The 6,054-nt window shown below is 42.3% G+C and overlaps 1 non-coding gene across 1 annotated transcript; it reads right to left on the reverse strand.

Moving 5' to 3' along the window:
• Positions 1–1,610: 1,610 nt before the first annotated feature.
• trnar-acg (transfer RNA arginine (anticodon ACG)) lies at positions 1,611–1,683 on the reverse strand. The gene has a single exon. It is a non-coding gene; the product is annotated as a tRNA-Arg (tRNA).
• Between the last annotated feature and the right edge of the window lie 4,371 nt (positions 1,684–6,054).

Raw genomic sequence — 6,054 nt, forward strand, 5'->3', positions numbered from 1 at the left:
GTTTGGTGATTCACCGAGTGGCTGTGATTTCAATTCTTTCTTGGGGCTGCAAGAATTTTCACCGCCTGCTGCATCCAATATCCAAAGGAGCTCTTTAAATGTCGTTTGAAATTATTTCTGATGCAACAGTGTTAATGCCACCAAGTCATTTCCTCCACGGCACGGTGGCTCAGTGGTTAGCACTGCAATCTTACAGCGCCGGGGACCCGGGGTCAATTCCTGCCTTGGGTAACTGTCTGTGTGGAGTTTGCACATTCTCCCCATGTCTCATGGGTTTCCTCCCACAGTCCAAAAATGTGCAGCGTAGGTGAATTGGCCATGCTAACTTGCCCATAGTGTTCAGTGGTGTGTGGGTTACAGGGGTATGGGTCTGGGTGGGATTGTCCAAAGGGCAGTGTGGACTTGTTGGGCCAAAGGGCCTGTTTCCACACTGTAGGGAATCTAATCCAATCCACCAGCCAGAAATGCATCTAAAACACCACTTTCCTGTTTGTCCTTCCAGGTATTTGAGAAAGATCTTTCAGAAGCAGTTGATGTGAGGAATGTTCCAGTTTAGCAGGAATAATGAGGTGGAGCAGTATAAAGTGCAGAGTGATGAAGAAATAATGAGGCAGTAACACAGACAGATGAGCAGCCGAATGATTCCTTTCTTTGTTGTAAACCGAGTCGGATTTTTAAATCTGAATTTGAATATAAGCCAGGTGGATGAAATCCTTGCTCTCTGGGGGATTGGTCTCTCCTGAGACCTCTGTCACTGTCAGGGGAATGTATCTGATTGATTCTGTTTGTGGGTGAAAATGAGGTTCAGTTCCCCGAGTGGGACATGAACACAGTTTTACCATCTCAAACTTCAGTCCCATTATTGAGTCTTTTAAGATTGAAACATCACAGGGAGAATATTACTGAGATGAACACGTGAAATGGCAGAGCAGACAAAGCTACAGGCCAAGTGCTGAAAATGTGGCTTGTTGGGCGGATAAAAAAAATCTCGACGGTTCGGTCATTTTGGAAGAGAAAAGAAATCAAAAGCTGCATCATTAAGAAACAATTCACGTGCTTCTGCCCTCAGCTCTGGTGGTCTAGTGGTTAGGATTCGGCACTTTCACCTCCAGGGCCTGGGTGTGATTCCGGGTCAGAGAATCAGGATTGATTGTTCCTGACAGGGCCAATAGCAAAGGCAAAGCAGTTCCGAAGGGAATTCTTTCAATGTCTTGGATTAGTTCATGTCCCTGAGAACATGAGAATCAATGTACCGACCTCTTAAAGATGGGAATGGTGTTTGAAATCATTCTGTTCAATCAGACCCTTCATCCTCCTCTGATTCCAGTTCCCAAAGAGATTCTAAATTTCATTGAAGCTGAGAGCGGGCGATTTTGTTTGCTTCCTTGCTATTCCCAGGAGCTGCAGTGATTGGGAAACCAAAAGGTAGGCGTGAACATCTTTTGGGACTATTTCAGCTTTCCCTTCTCTGAAGAGGCTGGGATATTTGTGATAATCACTGATAGGAGATAGTGAAAGGGTTCTTGTTTCTGCAGAGATTCAAGCATCACTTCGGCTTCATAGCAGGGAGAAAATTAGTTTGGTGGTGTAACACCTTCTAACACTGCTCTCGAGCCAAGTAGGAATCGAACTTACAATCGCCTGATCCGTAGTCAGGTGCGTTATCCATTGCGCCACTGGCCCACTCTGTGCTCAAGCTTTACAGACTGAAGTTATGGTGTTAACGGGGGCATGAGTAGCAATGGTAACATTCACAACATGAACAGCGAGCAAAGTTCATCACTGTCACTGCTTCAGTTCACTGGGCCACACTTTCTGATGCAGCGAGTTTCACTGGCAAAGAAAACATATTTGTCCTCAGAGAGCTGCCGTTCCCCCTATTCAGTCTGTTCAGCCATTCAATGAGATCACTACTGTTCTAATAAATCTCAACTTCACTATCCTGCTTTTTCTCTATAACGTGAGGAAAACTCGAGCCCAATCACAACATTGTATTTTTCTAAAGAAGGGTCTCCACCTGAAACGTCAATTTCCTGCTCCTCTGATGCTGCTTGGCCTGCTGTGTTCATCCAGCTTTACACTGTGTTATCTCAGATTCTGTGGCATCGGCAGTTCCTTTGATCATAATATATTCGCATTATTTTTTGCAAATTCAGATTACTTCACTGGCCTGTTTATGCTTGCAAAAAAAATGAATAATATTAAATGAGCGAAAATGTCCTTGCTGCAATTTATTGAGTGTAGAGATAACCATTTGAGATAGTTCAGAAAGCGAAAATATTACCTCCATTTCTCCTTGCACCGATATCTCTCTTTACTGGTTGAATATTTGCAGCATTTTCCTTTATAATTGAGACATTTTCATGGACACAGCGTCTCTCAATCCACAAACATCTGTGCTGCCATCAACTATTTGTTTTAGATTAAAATTGCTTTGCCAAATCCTGAAGTCCCAGTATCCTTTAGTCCATGTCAATTAAAGATGCTCTTTGTGCTCACTGCCATCGCCATTTCCGGTTGTATCTTCGCGGCTGGGCCACTGAATCTCTTTGGTTCTGGGCCAGGGAACTGGGATTTTACAAAGATTCAAAGATACAAAGAAACCTACAGCACAGGAACAGGCCCTTCGGCCCTCCAAGCCTGCGCCGATCAAGATCCTCTGTCTAACCTCATCTATTTTCTAACGGTCAGTGTCCATTTGCTCCCTGCCCATCCATGTAGCTATCCAAATATATCTTAAAAGACGCTAACATGTCTGCGTCTACCACCTCCGCTGGCAACACGTTCCAGGCACCCACCAACCTCTGTGTAAAGAACTTTCCACGCATATCTCCCTTAAACTTTCCTCCTCTCACTTTGAACTCATGACACCTAGTAATTGAGTCCCCTACTCTGGGGAAAAAGCTTCTTGTTATCCACCCTGTCTATACCCCTCATGATCTTGTAGACCTCAATCAGGTCCCCCCCTCAATCTCCGTCTTTCTAATGAAAATAATCCTAATCTACTCAACCTCTCTTCAAGGCTAGCACCCTCCATACCAGGCAACATCCTGGTGAACCTCCTCTGCACCCTCTCCTAAGCATCCACATCCTTTTGGTAATGTGGCAACCAAAACTGTACACAGTACTCCAAATGTGGCCGAACCAAAGTGGTGGGAGTTGGGTGGGGGGGTGGGTGGGAAGAGCACATAGTCCCTTTACATGATGTGGTTTTTTTTTCCCCAAGCCTAGAAAAACGTGCAGGCGCACTGACAGCTCCTGAAACTGAGCCATTGGATTAAAAAGCTGTGTAGTTAGCACACCAGGCAGCGATTTGTTACATTATTAAGGCATCCAGTTTGGACCTCAGCCAATTACAGGGGTGCTGCTTTAACACAAAAGTTGCATTCCAACACATTGTGCTACCGAAATTCACATCATGTAAATAATGAAGTCTATGGGAAAAGTGGGGTTAGAGGCACATTATATGGTCATTTCAGCGGTGGTTACTTCCTTGTGTGAGGGAACTGGTGAAGTAACCGATGTTAAACTGCATTTCTTATTGAAAAATGCATTTTCAATATTTTTCTGCACTATTCCCTTGACATGTGATGTTTTGAAATGTCAGTCTTGAACAGACTCAGAGACTGATCCTCCCACAGCGTCTGGGCCACCAAATGTTAAAGTTTCACCCACTCTGACATTCCCACATCTCCATCCGTTATTTGGTAAGTATTCCTGTTGTGAAAAATTCATTGTGTACTTTCTAAACGATGAACGTAATGTGGAAAACATGTGATCAGTGGTGCAATCGGTCAGTGCGTGATAGTTATATGACAGTGTAGAGGCCTGTGCAATATCCGGTATGAGTTTGAGCTTCACGTGGATTAACTTTTACTGACATGGGGACAGGACGCTAAGAATAAGGGCCACGTTGAGCAAATTGGGCTTTATTAAAAAGTGTCAGTTACTGTGGATTGAGAAACAAAGCTTTCAGTGGGAACTATCTCAAATATCAATACATATCCGGCACATATTCAACGTGTGTGGGAACATCTGCGGGGAGAAAACCGAATGAGATGTTTCAGCTCGATAAACTTTCTCACCTGGGTGACCCTGCATTGGTTACACTTTGGGGAAATAAAAAGTTGTTTAGCCTGTCTTACTTTACTCAGTTTGCTGCTAACTGGCAGAACTTATGGAAATAATTTTTTTTAAAAAAAAGTGGAATTGGGTTCATCTTATTCTACCGTTTGACTGGTGCATTCAACTTTTGTCAGAATTCATTGATTTCAAGTGCTGCTGAGAAGAACAGAGGCTTGAAAATACAAAAAACGCGGAGTCTCGTTGGTGGATTTCTTCGGCAGGGATCACTAAGTATGAATGGACGCAAAATCATATTAAATGTGCTTATATCTTTCAGGTACAAGATAAAATCAGGAATTCTGTCTCTGAGAGACGGTTGACTTCCTGATCGTGACTGTATAAAATTACTTACCAATGAATAAAACAGCTCTGTTCCATTTCTAAAGCTTCATAGGAAATCATATTCCACATGTTTCTAACCCATGATAATTTTTATAGTCGATGCTATTGAACTGCACGTGTTCATGAAATTTATTGATATCTAAATTTCCTTACTGTAATTTTTAAAATCCTGCTCAGTTGTTTAAAAATTTATAATGGTTCACATCAAATAATATGCCACACCTTCGAAAACTATTAATATTTTTAAAATCAGATTTAATCAGCAGTTCATGAAATTTCACATCTGAAGTCATTCAAAGTCAATTGATACCACACCACACCATTCGCCATCCCACCATTACTCCCACCCAGCCCCTGCTACAGAATCTCTCCCCTTGTTATTTACACTCCTTGTGTGCTTGCTCACCTGTCCTTTAAAATGTAGTGGAATCACCTATTGCCTTTGTTTCTGGATTTTTTTTGCAGATTTTAATACCTCTCTGATGGAATGAAACTCTGCTCCGATGTTTCCTTTGTTATTCACTGACACGTTTGAATTTCTGACCTCGCTGAAGTTGATTCACTCGAAAGACAGAATTTTCATGTTATTTAGAATCTCCAAACCTTTCATCATCTGGCAAATCTCCATTTGTTTCCTTCCCAATGTTTGCTGTTCAGTTACAGCATTTCTGATTTTCCCAATATCGTGTGAATATAATCTGCAACTTTTCCACCACCCTGATAAAAGCCGTCGGCGTCCGTTCTAATGAGTTTGTATCCCTGTAGACCCCATCTGCGTCTTTTCTAATCTGTTTACATATTTGTGGTGAAGAGTGCGGATAAGCATTACACACAATGCTCCAAGTGAGGCTCAACGACTGATGTTACGGTTGTACTGTGATCTCAAGCACCTCACGGTGGGGCTACAGTCACTTCCAGGGCTGACTGGCTAAGAACGGTAAATATATTCACCAAAACTAATCATAGACCTGAGGTTTAACAGTTTCAAAAAGAAGTTCCCTGCTGATTGTGCATCATCTCTCCATATTTGTGTCCTCTTTGTTCATCACTTTGTGCATCCCTGTATTGAATTCGACCTAATGATTAATGTATTAATTAAGACATTTCCCGCAACTCTCATTATTCTGAAATCGACGTTGCAAAAACTGATATTACGTGTATACCCCTGGTATACAGACCTCTCATCCCTGAGATGAATCGAATGGACATTCCTGATGTGACGTCGAAGGCAAGTAATTCCTTCTCTGGTTTAGGGAGATCATTACTGCGACAACCTGCATTTGTGTGTTCATTACACCCAAGGCAATTACAGCTTCATATTCAGCTTTTACAATCTGTTTGCAGCCAAGGTAAAGCTGAAAGCTGTATTTCTCCATGTCTAATGTCTGTGCGTGATGGTCTGTACTTTGCCGTGTAGAATGACACTCAAATTTGTCTAAACACACAGTTCCAAATATTTCAGACAATCTGACTTGTGTGTATCAAACTGATAGAATGCAGTAGTTTAGCAGCACCTGGGCACTTCAAGGATGTGGTGGCTTGTGGAAAGACATAGGTCTCACAAAGGTGAAATAATGATTTCAATCC

Source organism: Stegostoma tigrinum, unplaced genomic scaffold, assembly GCF_030684315.1.
Source record: "Stegostoma tigrinum isolate sSteTig4 unplaced genomic scaffold, sSteTig4.hap1 scaffold_76, whole genome shotgun sequence".
In the NCBI taxonomy this organism is placed as follows: Eukaryota; Metazoa; Chordata; class Chondrichthyes; order Orectolobiformes; family Stegostomatidae; genus Stegostoma; species Stegostoma tigrinum.